This window comes from Schistocerca nitens, chromosome 3 (genome assembly GCF_023898315.1).
Source record: "Schistocerca nitens isolate TAMUIC-IGC-003100 chromosome 3, iqSchNite1.1, whole genome shotgun sequence".
NCBI lineage: Eukaryota > Metazoa > Arthropoda > Insecta > Orthoptera > Acrididae > Schistocerca > Schistocerca nitens.
In genome coordinates this window covers 272,883,530-272,904,262 of record NC_064616.1, presented here as the reverse complement: position 1 = coordinate 272,904,262, position 20,733 = coordinate 272,883,530, and the positions used below count along the sequence as shown (strand labels likewise).

The window sequence follows — 20,733 nt, the reverse complement described above, 5'->3', positions numbered from 1 at the left end:
ACCTGTCAGTATCTCCTGGCTTCTTCCATGTATACAGCCTCCTTTCATGATTCTTGAACCAAGTGTTAGCTATGATTAAGTTATGCTCTGTGCAAAATTCTACAAGGCGGCTTCCTCTTTCATTCCTTCCCCCCAATCCATATTCACCTACTATGTTTCCTTCTCTCCCTTTTCCTACTGACGAATTCCAGTCACCCATGACTATTAAATTTTCGTCTCCCTTCACTACCTGAATAATTTCTTTTATCTCGTCATACATTTCATCTATTTCTTCATCATCTGCAGAGCTAGTTGGCATATAAACTTGTACTACTGTAGTAGGCATGGGCTTTGTGTCTATCTTGGCCACAATAATGCGTTCACTATGCTGTTTGTAGTAGCTAACCCGCACTCCTATTTTTTTATTCATTATTAAACCTACTCCTGCATTACCCCTATTTGATTTTGTATTTATAACCCTGTAATCACCTGACCAAAAGTCTTGTTCCTCCTGCCACCGAACTTCACTAATTCCCACTATATCTAACTTTAACCTATCCATTTCCCTTTTTAAATTTTCTAACCTACCTGCCCGATTAAGTGATCTGACATTCCACGCTCCGATCCGCAGAACGCCAGTTTTCTTTCTCCTGATAACGACGTCCTCTTGAGTAGTCCCCGCCCGGAGATCCGAATGGGGGACTATTTTACCTCCGGAATATTTTACCCAAGAGGACGCCATCATCATTTAATCATACAGTAGAGCTGCATGTCCTCGGGAAAAATTACGGCTGTAGTTTCCCCTTGCTTTCAGCCGTTCGCAGTACCAGCACAGCAAGGCCGTTTTGGTTAATGTTACAAGGCCAGATCAGTCAATCATCCAGACTGTTGCCCCTGCAACTACTGAAAAGGCCCCTCTTCAGGAACCACATGTTTGTCTGGCCTCTCAACAGATACCCCTCCGTTGTGGTTGCACCTACGGTACGGCCATCTGTATCGCTGAGGCACGCAAGCCTCCCCACCAACGGCAAGGTCCATGGTTCATGGTTCATAAAAAGCTACGTGTCTTAATTTCGCGTCCGTGGCGGTGTTCCACTGTTTTTTTTTGTAGAGAGCGGAAAGCTTGGCGGGCATATTGCCAGAACGAACTGTTAAGATAGAAACCTAAGGATCGTTGAAGTGACGTGTTCTCTGCCAGCTGCCTTACGGATGCAATAAATTTACTAGGGAATGTGGGAATAAATCAAAGGCCTGCCAGTGGTCAGTAAACAAAACGCGAAAAATTGCTCAGATAAATCGCCAGACTAGTTAACAAGGGCAGTCACTGCCCTTGTGGAAGAATGTGTGCATTGTCGCAGAATAAGAACTTTATCTCTAATGAGCTCGATTTGATATCCGCTGCAGAGTATGTTATTTATGACTTCTGTTGCTCTTTCCTTTCATCCTGTTTTCCAGTCAAAGATAAGACTTCCTGTAATTTACGCTGTAATAATGAGGAGTGACTCTAATCTAGGTTATAAACAAAGTATGAAACCATTCCCTTGTGATCGATGAGACTTTTTCTTCCTACATTTATTCTGACAAAAGTGGAAGTACCTCTTGTCTCCGTTGTTTCTTGACAAAGTTGTGATACAGTGTTTTACTCCCAGTGTTCAAAATATGTATAACGTTAATGCTAAAAATTAATGCGTTGATTGGAGATCTGGGTGAACCTTATGAAATAAGTTGTTTCTTTCAGGTGTCTTGCGAACTTTACTGAACGCATGACAGTAGAGTTAACAGAGAATAAGTGTATTAAGAAAGGCAAGTTGCCGCGATTCATTCGCCTGAAACATTTATTTCACAATCGAAATTTTGTTTCCTCGGCACAGCGTAGTACTAATGTCAATAAATCTTTTTGTGTTGGTACCTGTGAAAGACCAGAGAAAGAAGGAAAAGATGGAACAAGCAAACACTGTTAAATCTCGGAAAACTGGAGGAAGTCAAACAGACTGTGACAAAGTGTAAATGGATATTTGAGAACCATGTGAAACAAGATGGGTTGGAAATGCTGACTTTAGGTCACAAGCTTTCGGGATACACGGCGGAAACCAACAGTCATGTAAGAATAGAGTAGCTATTGTATTAACAGAGAAATGGATGCATAATATAATGAACACCTACCGAGTGAGTGATAGGATATTAATGATAAATTTGAAAGCTAGCTCACTGACATAACAAAATTTCAAGTATATTTACCAAGGACAAACTGTAAAGATAAGAGACAGAAAAAATGTACGACTCCCCTGAAGAATTAATTGAATTGATAAACACCAAAGACAACATATCCTCTTGGCAGATTTTAATGCATCAGCCGGGATACAGGAGAACCACAAATGTGCTGGTGATTTCGGACTGGGAGGAAATTATTAGAAATTTGTGAGCACCACGAAGTGGTTATAACGAACACATGTTGTAAAGTTTCAAAAGAGATGTCGCTACCCGTGGAAGACATGTGGTGATAATGGAAAAAACTCGTATAAGACTCATGATATAATAGTAAAGGAGAGGTACAGGAACCAAGTGAAAGTTACTCACAGTTCTTCAGGTGCTGATGTAGATAGTGACCATACACGTGTTGTGATAAAGTACAATATCAGATTTAAGAAAAACCAGCAGAAATATCCAAAGAAATTGGCACTGTATACATTTAAGGATGCAAATGCTGCGCAGGAATTCAAACATATGACAATGAAATCAGACAGTGAAGAAAGCAGCTAGTATATTATCAAGTCAAATAAACAAATGCAACCACAGGCGTATTAGGAATAAGAAAGTTAGAGCCATGGAAACCTTGGATGAGCTCCGAAATATTCGAACTTATTGACAAAAGAAACAGACTAAATAGAAAAAGCCCTCATCAACATAAAACAATAATAAACAAGGTAACAATAATGTACCGCTTAGAGAACGAAAAGTGGCTGGAAAAATTTAGCAAAGAAATAGAAGTAGAGGAATTTAAATGCGAGGAATAGGATGCAGCTTACTCCAAGATTAAGCTGTTGCAAGAGGAAGGAGAACAACGAGTAACATAGTGAGAGACAAAAATAGAAAACTGGCACAGAAAATGCAAGTAACAGATGGAAAGAGTATATTGGAGACATGTGCAATGGTTCTGATATTGGAAATTTAGATGAGTATATTGAAGATGAAAAACCAATTGATGAAAACACAGATACAAATGAAGAGATCTTCCTTTCTCTAAACAGGTTAAAATCAAATAAAGCAATGGGTAGGGATGGCATACTACCACCAAACAGTAGTGACATCACAAATAAATTATTTACTGTGGTATCTAAATCTTATGAAAAGGGTGTCGTATCTCGTGACCTGACCTTGCGAAAAGTTTAACTATTGCATTACCCAAGAGGGCAATTTCAAACGACAGTACAAGCTATAGAACACTAGCCCCTCCACCACTTGCATCAAAAATAGTACTGTCAATAGTTAAGGAGAGGATTAAAAAGAAATTATTCTGGGAACCAATGATCAATTTGGCTTAAGAATAGAGAGAGATGAAGTATTAGCTCCATGTCAAATAATGGAAAGAAGATTAGAAGCAAACAGAAAGCATATATAGCGTTTCTTCTCCTAGAAAAAGAATCTAATATAATTGATTGTAAGTTATTATTTAAGACAATGCGCAGAGCAGGGCTTGACTGGAAGGAGAGGCGATTAATTTTGAGTATATACAAAAATGAAAGTACCGAAATGGATATTAATATTAGCAAGAAAGAAGCAAAAATCAGGAAAGAGGAACACAACGGTGCCCTCTGGCACTTTACTTATTTAATATATTCATCAAGAAGGCAATACCAACAATGGAAGAGAGGACGACTGGAATCGAAATTAATAGTATCCATATTCACTGCATCAGATTTGGTGGTGACATTGCAATAGTGACAGACTCAGAATAAGAATTAAGTAAAACGCGTCATGTCTTAGATCAAGAGATAATAAAACTAAAACTGAAAATAGATACCAGGAAGGGAAAAGTCATCGACACAGACAAGAAAGGAGGTGTAGGCAAGAATGATGTAAAAATATGTAGTGAGGAACAGTGCCACATTAAGTGAGCGCGGGGCCCGTAGTAAATTCTGACAAGGGGCCCTTGGTTTGTTTAGGTCGTATGGTTAGTAGGCCTACGTAAAATAAACTTTTCTCTATTTAATTTCAGCAGATTTAGAAATAATACAAGTTAGATCAATGTCTCTGAGAAAATCGTATTCAATGTTAATTATACCGAGGTCATTTAGACGTTCCCGTCCCATCGTATATCTTAATTCATTTCTAATGCGCTTTAACGTTGAAAAAGAACGTTCTCCACTGCAGTTGGTGATCATTTAAGATAAGTAAATGCGTAAGGCAACTTCTACATTTGGCAAACACGATCCTAACAAATTTTCCATTAAAAATTTGTAAATTTGTAATTCCAAAGCTTCGTTCTTTTTTCTGTCAATGGTAGCAGCTATGTCCGTTTTCAGCAGCTCAGCGGACTGTACCAGTTCGTCGCCTAGCGACTCTTCTAAAACGTCTGGGTAAGCATTAACGATATTAGGAGTTCTTTTCAAGATCTCTTATGCTGCAAGAGGTTTAAAGTTTCGTAATATACCAAAGACATTAATCGGCTGATGGCATTTTTTCATGCGTTTAGCTAATGCAACCACTTCGTTGACAATTATCACAATAAACACCTGAAATTCAAAATGTTCTCCAGGCGTTTGATTATATAAAACTTCATGGAATGTAGTTGACCCACTAAAATGGTCGTACTTTGTATTTCGCTTGTATCTCTTTAAGTTTGTTGTTGATATTCTTCACAGCAAGTCAGCGATTTGGCTTTTTCCTTAATTTCTGAAAATATGAACCTCATTGCTTGGATATATTCATATACTGAGTTATAAAGTGCATATCCGGTGTTGAGATCTTGATCAGACGACTGCAGCGAAACGCTAGTCGCCTGTAAGCATTCAAGTATTCTGTTCCATTCCACACACATTATCCCCGTTTCCAACTTACTCATTTTCAAAACCAGTCCGTAAGTCTGATTGCGGCACTCTACCTTTTGACGCATATTAGTAGATATGGCATTCAAAACTCGTTTGATTGTATGAAAACCAAATAGAAGCACCTTTTTAGCATCAGCTCTGGCTGACCACCTAATATCCGATAACCTTTTCAAAATCGGAATTTTGGCACTATCATTTTTCAGTGCTGTCAAAAGAAGGCCCCATCGATAGGTAGAAGCGGAAAAAATATATAGAGGCTTTCAAGAAAATGAAATAAAATTGATGCTTCTGTACAACATTTTGCAGCACACTTGGCGACCAAATTTAGCGATGGGAAAAACAGGAATATATTCAGCGTATCTTTAAATCGTGCTTCTAAGCCGGTGTACCTGTCACTCATGTTACTAGCATTCTCATAGCTTTGCCCACGACACTCTTTGATAGTAATGCCATTCTCTGTTAAAAAAAGACAGTAAGCTTTGGGAGGGTTGTTCAGCAGTAAAACCTTCCATATCTAAAAACTTCACAAATCTTTCCACTGGTCCGAATGGTAGGACATAGCGCACTATCAGAGTTGATTTACATGAGATATATCAGGAGCAGAATCCAGTGAGACTGAATAGTATTTGAATCTCTTAATTTCGCAAATAATATGATCCAGTATTGCTGATGCAATTAGATGGATAAATCCCTCGCACGTTGTTTTTGACAAATACGACGTATGTCCCTTTCCTTTATTTGCATGAATACGTATATGTTGGGCCTGAAACACATCAAATTTGGCTAGTAACTGTAATAACCTTAAATAATTTCCATTGTGGGATGAACCAACAATTTCATCACTACCTCGCTCAGCTAAAAAACTTATAATTGCAACAATTCGTTCTAAGAGTGTTGGCCAATACGTTTGTTCGCTCTTAATTTGGCTTACAAGTTGAGAGTCGACACGTGCATCCTTGTTTTTTAGAACTAACAGGGAAATTATCGCTTTTCTATGCGAACTGCTTTCTTCATGTCTCTCCAGCAAAATACTTGCATTTTTCCAGTACTAATCCCTCTTTCGTAAACTATGGGGAGCCGTCAGAATCTGCCGCTTTGCAAACAAAACAGGCGCCCTTTGCTTTCTGTATAGAACAACCAGTCTCTCATGTAAGTTTTATTCGTTAGTTTATGTTTATATGTGAATAACGACTTTCTGCAGAATCTTGTCTTATTTTCCTTCTCATTATTTTCATTGAAGACAAAAAACTACTCTTCATATGCTGAACTTCGCTACTTCCTTTCATAATCCAATAATCTCTGTCAAAATTGTTTGGCCACTCACCAATATCGTTAGAATACATTTTACTTTCACTTTGTGTTCTACCTGTACAAGATGCAGTAACATGAGAAGCCTGTAACATTTATTGGACTTCTCTTTGCCTCGAAGACGAGGTCACTGGACGGATAGGACTTCCTATGCTTTTCAGTTCAGTTTGGCGTCCAAACGATATGGTTGAACTGGAAAGACTTGTCGTCTGTTCAGTTGCTGTATCACTTGTGGAAAACGTAAATCCATACGAAAAACTTGCGTATTCTGATGAATCTTCTGCAGTATAACTATCATCCTAATAATCAACTACAGATTTTGTATGTTGTACTTCATGTCCTGTATATTCGGCAAAATCATTCTGAACATTAAAGAACTGACAGTTTACGTGTTTTAGATATAACAGCATGTGTCTTTCTCTCCTTTTCATCTCTTGCTTTACGCTTTGCACTTCCAGGAACGTAGTGGCGTCTGTCTACTCCTCATGGCGGTTAGCTCGATCTCTGTAGAAGGGAAAATAAATTACAAAATAAAATGGATCACTGCTATTTAATCGGACTGCGTAACCCATAAGTATGATAAATAATATACGTCCATTTTCTATTGAAGCTAGGGCCAGTTGACTGCAGAAATGCTAAATGGTTCAAATGGCTCTGAGCACTATGGGACTCAACATCTTAGGTCATAAGTCCCCTAGAACTTAGAACTACTTAAACCTAACTAACCTAAGGACATCACACACACCCATGCCCGAGGCAGGATTCGAACCTGCGACCGTAGCAGTCCCGCGGTTCCGGACTGCAGCGCCAGAACCGCTAGACCACCGCGGCCGGCAGAAGAAATGCTAAGATATATATATACAGGGTGTCCCAGTTATCTTGTCCACCCAAAATATCTCTGGAACAATAACAGCTATTGGAAAACGACATTCACCGGTATCATTGTAGCGTTGGGGTCCATGAATGTACATATTTGGAAACATTCTAAAACGAAAGCATATGTGTTTTTAACACAAACTTATGTTTTTTTTTAAATGGACCTCCTATATTTTTTCTTCAGTAATCCATAGCATGACAAATCACATACACAATGGCGTTGATTGCAACGCAATATTCCCATTACATCCCGAGATATTAAGACGCGAAGTTGACGCTTGAAAACACCCGACATGCGCTGCTAGCGCACGTCCTGAGGCTCAGGCGTGAACCCCATGCTGCCCGTAATCGCGATGTGATTGAAATGCGTAATCGCACTTCCATACTTATCAAGAGGTCCGAAACGAATAATACGGTCTGCTGTCATCCTGCATTAACGTCGTACATTCCAGCAGGTATTTATCCCACAGGCCAGAGGTGATGCGGTTCTGTAACATATCTGTGTACCGCAACGTTAGTCACAAAGTTAACTTCGCTTATCGTTAATCCGTTACTAAAAAGGTAATGCCGTTCAACGTTAAAACTTTACTGTACTGTAGATCTAGCGCAAGTGACAGTTAATCATTCACTCGTAATAGTAAAATTCATGGTGATGGTTTTAGTGAAACGAGCAACGTTTTACCGTTGTTTAGGTAAAAATGTTTTGATTTGGGAAGTTCAGGAAGGACATAGAAGATGAATGTAAACATGTTTTACCAATTAGTTTTATTATCACATAATTATCAATGTTATGTTTATCTAATGCGTTAAATGACAAGTTGTTGCAAACAAATGTTTCTTAACATCACTGGGTAAAATGGCCCTTTGTAGAAACTTCCACTGTGATACCAGCACTACATACTAAACATAGCGTTCACATCTCATGCTCAAAGTGATGCCCATTGGCTTGCATACATAGGGTCACTCTGCGGATGAAGGATGCCCTACTTCGTGCTACTGTTTCCTCTTTGATGGCCGTACAAGCATCAATAATGCGTTGCTTCATGTCCTCTGGTGTTGTTGGTTCATCTTGGTAAACAGCATCCTTCACTGCTCCCCAAAGAAAATAATCCAGCGGTGTAAGGTCCGGAGATCGGGCAGGCCACCTAACTGGACCACCTCGTCCAATCCACCTACCAGGGAACTTACGGTTCAGAAGTCGTCGTGCTCGTAAGGCGTTATGTGCAGGGCATCCGTCATGCTGATACCACATGACCATTCTCCGGTTCAGAGGTACGTTTTCCAAGAGAACAGGAAGATTGTGTCGTATAAATCTGGAGTATGTCTGCCATTTTGGATGCCATTTATAAAGAAAGGTCCGATAATGGTATCTCTAATAATCCCACACCAAACATTAACTTTCCACGGACGTTGATGCTCTACCTGACGGAGCCATTTTGGATTGTCTGCGGACCAATAATGCATATTCCTCATATTGACAATTCCTTTGTTGGAGAGTGATGCCTCGTCGGTAAAGAGAACATCTGCAAAAAAATTTGGATTAGTCAGAAGTTTTTGCTGAGCCCACCGACAAAATGTTACCGTATTGCGGAAGTCATTTCCATGAAGATTCTGGTGTAAATGAACATGGTAAGGATGAAATTTATGACGTTTAAGAATACGCTGTGCACTTGATTTCGACACACCAACTTCACGTTCAATTTGACGTGTGCTGATTTGAGGATTCACAGCTATGGTAGCGAGGACAGCAACTTCAGCACGTTCATCTGTGCGTGTTCTAGGACGATGTCGAGGTCTTGGATTTAAGCTTCCAGTTTCACGTAGACGAGATGTGAGACGACCAAACATCCGGCGCGAAGGCGATGGCTTGTCAGGGAATCGTTTTCTCTACAGTCGTTCTACCTGAACAGCATTTCGTCCACCTACAACAGGGTACAGTACAGGTATGTAGAGTAGGGTAGAAAACAGACATATTAAATTAATAATCATAATGTTCGTTAACAGTACTATCAACAAACAAGCAATCTCATAACGTATTTCCCGTCAACGTACATTCTCCATAGATCAGCAGCATTTCTACCATATCTTCATGTGTGTACATTACACTGTACACGACTACACTGGCAAGCGGTGTACTGCACGCCAAAGCAACAACAAATGGGATGCTCGGAGGGTGGTGGAGTACAGGAGTTTGCATGGGTTTGCATGGCCATCGAGGTTAGCTCCGACACACCGATTAGCCTGTTCTTCATCGTGACGCCAGAAACATTATTAATCAGTGGGCAGAATGTTGCGAACTTAATCGAATGGTGAGATAATTCAGCTTTTTCACTAGTCTCCTTGCAACAAATAAATGCTATACTTGAAATGTCTGTCATAAAAGAAAGAGAAAACAAAAAAAAAACTCTAACTTGAGAAGAGTTTTCGCGCCCAGGCGCGGGGCGCCGCCAACGCGCGGGGCCCGTAGCATTTGATAACTCCTGCTACGTGGCTAATCCGGCACTGTTGAGGGACTCGACGAAGTAACCGAATCTCACTCTCTCGGTAGCTTAGTGGAAGAAAAGAACCCATGCCTCAAAGAAAGCAAGAGAATAATAACACTGGCCAAAAGTTCCTTCGAAAACAAGAACGTTCTATTGGACAGGCGCATCAGCTTCCACACCAAGAAAAGATTTGTGAAGACGGTTATGTGGAGTGTCGTGACATTCAGATGTGAAACTTGGACGTTAGCAAATAAGGAGAAAGCTCGAATGGGATGGTTCTACAGCAAATTTTGTTATTGTTGTTGGTGTGGTCTTCAGTCCTGAGACTGGTTTGATGCAGCTCTCCATGCTACTCTATCCTGTGCAAGCTTCTTCATCTCCCAGTACTTACTGCAACCTACATCCTTCTGAATCTGCTTAGTGTATTCATCTCTTGGTCTCCCTCTACGATTTTTACCCTCCACGATGCCCTCCAGTACTAAATTGGTGATCCCTTGATGCCTCAGAACATGTCCTACCAACCAATCCCTTCTTCTAGTCAAGTTGTGCCACAAACTCCTCTTTTCCCCAATTCTATTCAATACCTCCTCATTAGTTATGTGATCTACCCATCTAATCCTCAGCATTCTTCTGTAGCACCACATTTCGAAAGCCTCTATTCTCTTCCTGTCCAAACTATTTATCGTCCATGTTTCATTTCCATAAATGGCTACACTCCATACAAATACTTTCAGAAACGACTTCCTGACACTTATATCAATACTCGATGTTAACGAATTTCTCTTCTTCAGAAACGCTTTCCTTGCCATTGCCAGTCTACATTTTACATCCTCTCTACTTCGACCATCATCAGTTATTTTGCTCCCCATATATCAAAACTCCTTTACTACTTTAAGTGTCTCATTTCCTAATCTAATTCCCTCAGTATCACACGACTTAATTCGACTACATTCCATTATTCTCGTTTTGCTTTTGTTGATGTTCATCTTATATCCTCCTTTCAAGACACTGTCCATTCCGTTAAACTGCTCTTCCAAGTCCTTTGCTGTCTCTGACAGAATTACAATGTCATCGGCGAACCTCAAAGTTTTTATTTCTTCTCCATGGATTTTAATACCTACTCCGAATTTTTCTTTTGGTTCAAAAATGGCTCTGAGCACTATGGGACTCAACTGCTGAGGTCATTAGTCCCCTAGAACTTAGAACTAGTTAAACCTAACTAACCTAAGGACATCACAAACATCCATGCCCGAGGCAGGATTCGAACCTGCGACCGTAGCGGTCCTGCGGTTCCAGACTGCAGCGCCTTTAACCGCACGGCCACTTCGGCCGGCTTTTCTTTTGGTTCTTTTACTGCTTGCTCAAGATACACATTGAATGACATCGGGGAGAGACTGCAACCCTGTCTCACTCCCTTCCCAACCACTGCTTCCCTTTCATACCCCTCGACTCTTATAACTGCCATCTGGTTTCTGTACAAATTGTAAATAGCCTTTCGCTCCCTGTATTTTACCCCTGCCACCTTTAGAATTTGAAAGAGAGTATTCCAGTCAACATTGTCAAAAGCTTTCTCTAAGTCTACAAATGCTAGAAACGTAGGTCTGCCTTTCCTTAATCTTTCTTCTAAGATAAGTCGTAAGGTCAGTATTGCCTCACGTGTTCCAACATTTCTACGGAATCCATACTGATCTTCTCCGAGGTTGGCTTCTACCAGTTTTCCCATTCGTCTGTAAAGAATTCGCGTTAGTATTTTGCAGCTGTGACTTATTAAACTGATAGTTCGGTAATTTTCACATCTGCCAACACCTGCCTTCTTTGGGATTGTAATTATTATATTCTTCTTGACTACAGCAAATAGGTGAGAAAAATAACTAGTGAAAGTTATGGGCCAACGTAAATCAAAACTTGTTTGGCACTTAATCAGACACGACATTCTGCTACAAAACGTTTCCGATGGCAATATCGGAGGAACGGGAACGAGGGGACGACCGAGAACACCCCATTTAAAAAAATATGAACAGGGAGTTGAGATGTTATTCATACATGGAGGTGAAGAGTAGTGCTGCACAGAGGAAGCTGTAGATGCAGAGGTAAGGCTTCGCCTTTTGAAAGAAGAAGGCGTGTTGGGCAGTAGTGTAAGTTACGTGTCAGTGTGATATGCTGAATATTATACGACTTTTTAAGTACCGTAAAACGGGTAAACAGTGACCGATTTTCAGATTCAAATGTGATTATCATGACTGTTTTTCAACTTCTGTGATATTTATGTTAGTGAACATAGGGACTTACGTGAAAGTATTTCATACTAATTAGTACAATACATTTTTCTAAACTGCAGAGGAAGTAACCTAAAAAATTGTAAGTGATCAAAGTTAGCGTGGATTTGGGGATACATTGACCGACCTATACTTCCACTACAACTGTCAACTAGCATTCCATTTGTGGTCAATATTTCAAACACGCAATAAAACTACGACCACTCAGAAGTAAATACACCGATCTACAATATTCTTCAGTGCTTTACCAAGTCTCATAAAGGGAAAAACGTAGCATAGGACGTAAATTAAACAGTATGATCCATCATCAAAATTATAAATATAATGAAAGATACAAGGATGGAGTACCACACACATAGTTCCAAACTTAGTTCATAATAATGCCTCAAATTTCATCCATCTTAAACGTAAATCCGTGTTTCAAAATATTCAGTGCAGTTAGAACTTGGGCTATCCATTCTTCATTTATTGAGTCAATATCTGGAACGCGTGACCAACAAATTTCAGTTCTTCTTTCTGTAGATATCTAACACTACGTTATACCTGAATCGCGCCTGAACCGTAATAGCTTGCAATTTAAGCAATATATGACTGACATTTGCTTTTCTTAGTTGTAGGCACATTAACCGTTACAAATGGGCATTATTCTATATGCTGATGGTTAATTTTTGTATAACTTTAGTTCCACATTGTCATTGGCATCAACACTGTTAAAATACTGTGTATCTGTAATGTTGGGGTAACAAAGACCAATGGTCAAAGTAACCCCAAAAAAGAAAAGTCATGCACATGACCTCAAATATCTTAATATACTAGCGAACTTACACATTTGAACAAAACACCAATCTGTGGTCCGTTCTGAGAATTAATCGAATAATATACACTGATCAGCCAGAACATTACGGCAACCGACATACATCGATATGAACCCGTCCTGGCGAGGAACGACTGCTAGGCAGACACACACATGGAGCATGTAGTATCAGTGAGCATGCTGACCGTGTGTAGAAGAATGGTGCGCGATCTATCGGAGTTTGACCGAGGGCAGATTGTGATGGGCCAGAGGCTCGGCACGAGCATTTCTAAAACTGCACGACTTTTCGGGCGTTCAAGGAGTGCTGTGGTGAATGTCTTCAACGCCACGACCAGAAGTCGTGGCTTTGGGCGGCCTCCCCTCATTAGAGTTGTCGCACGTCATAGGCTGGGCAGACTGGTAAGACAGGACAGGCGGCGAATTGTGGCCGATCTAACATCAGACTTTAATCCTGGGCAGAATACAAGTGTGTCTGAACACACGGTGCACCGAACATTCCTAAAGACAGGCCTCTGCAACAAACGACCCATGCACGTGCCAACGTTCACACCACGACATCGGCAACGACTATTGAAATGGACATGTGACCATAGGCACTGGACGTTGGCGCAATTGTAGAGCGTTGAATGGTCTGATAAATCCCGATACCTGCTTCATCATGCCGATGGGAGGCCGCGAATCCTTCGACTTAAAGAGGAACAGAACCTTGACATCTGCACCGCGGGATCGAGACAAAGCTGGCGGCTGCTCCATTACATTATGCTCTGGGGAACATTCCCGTGGACATACATGGGTCCAGTGGAGCTCGTATGAGGCAGTGTGACAGCCAAGGAGTATCGTACACTGGTTACAGGCCACGTACACCCATTCATGACGATCATATTTCCCGACGGCAGTGGTATTTATCAGCAAGATGATGCGCCATTTCACAGGGCCAGGAGTGTGATGAAGTGGTTCGAGGAACATAGTGGCGAGTTCCAATTGATGTGCTGGCCCCCCAGACCGCCAGATCTGAACATGATCCAATACATCTGGCATGTGATTGAACGTGGCGTCAGCGCTCATTGTCCATGCCCCCCCCCCCCCCCGCCTCCTCCCCGTATTTACGATAATTAGGTGTTTTGTGTGTGTGCAGATGTGGTGCCAGCTCCCTCCAGTGACCCACCAAGCCTCATTTCTTCCATGCCACGACGCGTCGCGGCTGTTATTCGTGACAAACTTGGACGTACAGGCTATTACGTAGGTGGTCATAATGTTCTGGCTGATCAGTGTAAATGATGTACAGTAGCTGTAAACAATGATGGCTTTTCAGGTACATGTTATCGGTGGATTTTGCACAACCAGATTTTAACACACTTTTTCGTATACAGTTATAAGTCGCAACAGATTCGCCAACTTTTACTCAACAAAATCGGCACCATATGGCGCCATTTAGCGTATATTGATGGAACTTTACCACCAAACAGTATATACTAAACACCAAACTGAGAGTCAGCAGAGAACTGTAAAATTTTGATTTATGTGTAGTCAGAGGAACCACGGTGGTCAAAGTATACACGGTTTACGGTGGACATATATAGCGCATTTCCTTCACACAGATCAAATAGAGTATCGGGTCATTACAAAATACTTCCTTTTTAGCTGAAAAATATGGTGGTGGTGGTGGTTAGTGTTTAACGTCCCGTCGACAACGAGGTCATTAGAGACGGAGCGCAAGCTCGGGTTAGGGAAGGAAATCGGTCGTGCCCTTTCAAAGGAACCATCCCGGCATTTGCCTGAAACGATTTAGGGAAATCACGGAAAACCTAAATCAGGATGGCCGGAGACGGGATTGAACCGTCGTCCTCCCGAATGCGAGTCCAGTGTGCTAACCACTGCGCCACCTCGCCCGGTGGCTGAAAAATAACCAACGTTAGTGATAGTTTATGAGAAATTCGCTGTTTCGTTTTCGACAATTGAAACGTACCGTACTTTTCTTGCTCATGGCCATTGTTAAAGGCTGTAAATCAACGGTCGAAAAATTCCTGCCTGAGGGCCGCGTGCGGCCTGAATCAGTTTTCGTCCGCCCCGCGGAAATTTAAAATATTACAAGAGGGGCTCATGTCCCCACCCCCTCCCCCCCCCCCCATCCCGATCTGGAGTACAGAGTTTTTATTCATTAAAGAACTCTCATACACTTCTAGAAGTGAATTGCCGCGATTCCGTGAAACCTCTCGTTTAGCCAGTTGTAGCATTATGTGCCTGATCGCAGTGAGACGATACGACTGCAGTTGCCATCTTCTCTTTAGAAAGTGTAACACCAGACACTCGACTATGGAGCGCGGGCTTCATTTGTTTGTGAGTCGTTCTCCTTTCCATAATAATGAGCACGCTGCTGTACAGCTGATCTAACGAAGGCGGGAAAAAGCTTTTTCGAATTATTGTTGTCAAGTTAGTTTACGAGGCAGCCTTTTTAACGCAGTCAACGATAGCTAAACGCAGCGCTTTCTGGATCAATGTTTGGTTTCACAAAACGCCAAGTATGGTAAAACCGTGTACACTGCGCTGTGCCTTAATGGCCGATTTCACAGCAGCATTTTCGTCTTCATCGTGAGGAGACAACCGAGAGCATGTTACGCCATTTCATAGCGTTAGAATGAATTGTAGCCCACGTCAGGAAGCTTAGTTAGTTAATTTAGTGTATTGTGTTTACCTAACAACAAGGGAACGCTTCCCCCAGGTCCGGACATTCAGACTCGAAATGTGGACTTAAGGAAAGCTAAAGCCGAAAACAACGATCTTTCGAATTTTTTAGGGCTGGCATGGCCTGATCGGAGTCAGCGACTGACGGTTTAAATGGTAAACAATTCGTCACAAGTTGTCAGGTGACCTCATTTCTAAGTAATTCAATATTGAGGAAGAAGGATGTATACCTCTAGCACGGGAAGGGGCAGAGCAGTCTGCTTTACCCTCTCTGGAGAGTTCTCCAGTAGTTCTTCGTCTTTTGTAAAAACATCCTCTTCCGTCACACATATTCGATACTCTTGATTCGGTTTCCGGTGAAGGAGGTGGCTACCAACATTGTAAGTTATATTTTACACGTTTTCCCAAATCACAATACTGGCAAGATTCGCTCTGCAATTTTCTGCACGTGTCTGATATCAGGATGTGCCTTACATCGCTGCCACTATTTCTCTTATCGAAAATGCCCACAAGAAATTTAGTATGCTGTGGTATGTGTACCTGATAGTCAACAGCGCGTCGAATATAAGTGGTTCCTGAGCCAAACGGCTGAAAAATGTTATAACGTAACTTCTTAACTGTAGCAACATTACGGTATAATTTTTTCGTCGATGAGAGCACAAACATAAATAAATCTATCCATCCTTGTGTTATCGATAAATATACAGAGTTTTTTTATTGCCATGAGAAAGGCTCTACTAATTGCTCTTGTTTTGCCTGCAACTACACGCAAAGCTGAAAGATCCTGCAGTACTCTGCGAAGAATAAAACTGTTCCTGATCTCTATTCGTACAAAGAGTGAAAACAGATTTGTGAGTTGTACATGGTAAGTGTTCCCAGAAAAAACTGACTCACAAACCTGATTTTACTAACATAGTCATTAACAAATTTGAGGAACAGCCTTACCTTCAAAGAGGACCGGGTGTTGTAAATCGGACCTGAAGTCCTGCTAGATGTGTGTGACCATAATAACAGTAAATATGAAAGTTAATTTAAAAATGCTCGGGAGTCTCCTAAGTAATACAGATCCATATGGTATCAAATCCTTTATTGCGCTCATCAGATGACCTGATGACAAATAATGAAAAGAAATGCAAGTAATATCATAGAAGACAGCTTAACCAAATGAATATTATATAAATCTAAAATGAAATTAATTGTAAATAATTTTGAAGGACATCTAAGATCATTTCATGCATTGACGAGGACGTTGATTAATGTCTGTACAAAGGTCAAGCAAAACATGTGCTGTCGTGTACAAGAAATAGATCTAACCTCTAACCAGTATCTGATTATAGTTACAGCGTCAAGGCATCGCTAAAGGAGCTATAACGTAAGCTTGTATCGTTAGACGGCACCACTTCTGATGATGTGTAAAATCAAAATATTAATACAAAACAATAAAAGCTCAATCACCATTACTAAAATAGTACAAGACATTTTTCTCACAACAACGTCTCATCGAACCACATTCGGTATGATCTGTTCATAATTTCAGTAGATGGCATCACATTCGATACAAAGTTAATCAAAATAATTATTTTTCAATAAAACAAAGTTAATTAAGATAATGAATGCGATTTTACCTGCACGTCAACAGTAAAACACAATTAAATAATGCAGGTTTCGTAAAACAAACATACTGTAACATGGAATCTTTACGTTTGAAGTATGACTTATGAAAACCAGTGCACTAGTAAAATTACGCGGGGTCATTGAGAACTCCATAAAACAAAGAGAAAGTTAAACGAAAGAGTAGCCGGATGGGGACTCTTATTTCCTACACACAAGTCGATCATTGAAAAATCAGTGAACCACCTATGATTGCTTGAGACCTCATCATTTATTAATAGTTCTAGGTCTACCTGACAACTCGCCTATATCTCAATTTCTTCTGAAATGTCCAGTACTATACTTTCATTATCAAAATGCAAAATGGACATGTCACCTTCAATGTTTTTAAGCTTATGTGCGTTCTCCTTTAAATGTTGCCCCAAACAAAACCCATACCCGTGCCTGGGCCCTGTAACTGTATTCATCTACTGACCAGGTCTACTTATTGTACAGAACAGCACAGCTTTTGCTTGTCCCTTGTACTGACATTATTCAGTGCCCTTATCACTGCATTTAATGATCTTAGATAGTATGTATTTACTTCTTCAAAATTGTGTACAATGAATTTCATTTGAGATTTGCGTAATCTCATTTCTTTGGTTAGACTGTATTGTATGACACCATTATTTGCCTTTCTTTTTATTATTGTCACCAGGTCATCGCGTCATGAACACAATAAAAGATTCAATACCATCTAGATCTCCATTACTTTTGCGACTTACCAGCATTTTTAAACTCATTTTCATTTGATCAGGTGTAATATTAAAATCTGTATAGCTTCATATCACATTTGATTCTTCATGGTTAGTCTTTTCTTCATCAGTTCTCACTAGGAAAACAATTGACTATTTTATTATTTGTAAGCTGTCATTTGGTACCACTGAAATTGCACTTTTTGTGAATGTGAATGCTTGTATTTTTAAACAGTTATAACAGTCAAAAAGTATTTTTAAAATTTGTGCTATTCGTTTTCACTTTCGAGGAAGATTAATCAAATGCTCTTCATGATTGGTTATTTTTTGTTTACAACTAACAGTACTCTCATTTCTAATTTTTTCCTACTTAAGAATTTTCACATTCAGTATCATTTTGACATTATTGCAATATGACTAAAAATGTCTTTTGTAAATAATTTGCTGCTTTACTTCCTAACTTGTCGATCATTATGTTGGATTTATATCAGACTTAATCGTAAAAGGATCTCATTTTAGATCATCAATTTCAAAAATGTGTCACATCCATAGTAATTTTAATAATACAAAAAGTTTTACTTTGAAGGTAATAGTGAAATCACGCTTATGTTTCAAGTTCAAGATAACCTAATGGTTCAAATAGCTCTGAGCACTTTGGGGCTTAACATCTGAGGTCATCAGTCCCCTGGAACTTAGAACTACTTAAACCTAACTAACCTAAGGACATCACACACACCCATGCCCGAGGCAGGATTCGAACCTGCGGCCGTAGCGGTCGACGCGGTTCCAGACTGAAGCGCCTAGAACAGCTCGGCCACACTGGCAGGCCAAGATAACCTAGCTATAACAAATATTGAGTGCATAATCATAATTTCTCTGTGATATAATAATAAATGACAATTTTAGAGTCTTGCCCCCACCCGCTGCCGAAAAAGTTCAGCGGGCGCCGATGTCGGGCAGCCAATGTGATGCGATGCGTAGGGGCGTGGGACAAGGTACTGTGTATGTGTGTGTGTTTGTGTGTGTGTGTGGCTGTGTACACTATAGACAAGATAAGCTGAGCTTCGTTCTGAAGTTGTCGTCAGTATACGACGTACGTAACCTTCGCGTCTACTTTCTTCTGTTTATACTGCCAGTAACATCAGTAAAACTAGGGAGCAAAGTGGTACTGCTGTGGGGACAGACGGTAGTACCTATTGTTTGTATTAAATCGCGTGATTTTATTGTTTCGATTCTAAGAAATTAGGTTTTAAAAGCCTATATTTCAGAACATTTTTTAAATACAGGGTGATCAGAAAGTCAGTATAAATTTGAAAACGCAATAAACCACAGAATAATGTAGATAGGAGGTAAAAATTGACACACATGCTTGGAATAACATGGGGTTTTATTAGAACAAAAAAAAAAAAGTTCACGAAATGTCCGACAGATGGCGCTGGACAGCAAAACGTCAGTAACTGCTACCGTGACGGGTGGGAGGTACGCCGATATTTTACAGAATCGCATCATCCCCAGCCTGGCTGATAAACACCTGCTGGAACGTACGATGTTTGTGCAGGATGGCGCTCCACCCCATATTGCTAGACGCGTGAAAGATCTCTTGCGCGCGTCGTTTGGTGAAGACCGTGTGCTCAGCCGCCACTTTCATCATGCTTGGCCTCCCAGGTCCGTGCGATTATTGGCTTTGGGGTTACCTGAAGTCGCAAGTGTATCGTGATCGACCGACATCTCTAGGAATGCTGAAAGACAACATCCGACGCCAATGCCTCACCATAACTCCGGACATGCTTTACAGTGCCGTTCACAACATTATTCCTCGACTACAGCTATTGTTGAGGAATGATGGTTGACGTATTGAGCATTTCCTGTAATGAACATCATCTTTGCTTTGTCTTACTTTGTTATGCTAATTATTGCTATTCTGATCAGATGAAGCGCCATCTGTCGGACATTTTTGAACTTTTGTATTTTTTTGGTTCTAATAAAACTCCATGTCATTCCAAGCATGTGTCAATTTGTACCTCTCTATCCACATTTTTCCGTGATTTATTAAGTTTTCAAACTTATACTGACTTTTTGATCACCCTGTATATTTCTCAGCGAAGTTTTATCACAAGTTTTCAAAGATCTAAACTAGTGGTTTTTATAGCTGACTGAGGGGGTCGTATGATTGAAGACGTGCATTACGGCATCTAAAATTTTAGAAATTAAGCACTGCTTTTAACGATCAGTACATGGTGGCCAATGGCCAGCTGATACTTCCCTTGCTATAGATTATTTATTAGGAGCGCATAACAAACTAATTTATATGGGTTATCACTTAACACATATACATCGGCCACAGGCCCTGCATACCATGCGCGTACCAATTGACTGGAGAAGGAATTAGAGTTTAGGGACAAAAACTAAAAAAAAAATTGATGGTGCCGACGACATTGTAATTCTGTCGGAGACAGCAAAGAATTTGGAAGAGCTTTTGAATAGAATGGATAGTGTCTTGAATGGAGGATATAAGATGAACAGCAACAAAAACAAAACAAGGGTAATGGAATGCAGTCGAATTGGTTCAAATGGCTCTTAGCAGTATGGGACTTAACATTTGAGGTCATCAGTCCCCTAGAACTTAGAACTACTTCAACCTAACTAACCTAAGGACATCACACACGTCCATGTCCGAGGCAGGATTCGAACCTGCGACCGTAACAGTCGCGCGGTTCCGGACTGAAGTGCCTAGAGCCGCTCGTCCACCGCGTCCTGGTCGAGTTAAATCATGGGGTGCCGACAGTATTAGATTAGGAAATGAGACACTGAAAGTAGAGGATGAGTTTTGATAGTTGGACAAGAAGATAACTTATGATGGCCGAAACAGAGAGGACATAAAACAGGCTGGCCACGTCAAGAAAGGCGTTTCACAAGAATAGC

General features: G+C 40.6%; 1 non-coding gene across 1 annotated transcript; it reads right to left on the bottom strand.

The window, feature by feature from the left end:
* Positions 1-14,600: 14,600 nt before the first annotated feature.
* On the bottom strand, positions 14,601-14,673 carry Trnaa-cgc (transfer RNA alanine (anticodon CGC)). Its single transcript has one exon. It is a non-coding gene; the product is annotated as a tRNA-Ala (tRNA).
* Positions 14,674-20,733: the final 6,060 nt, after the last annotated feature.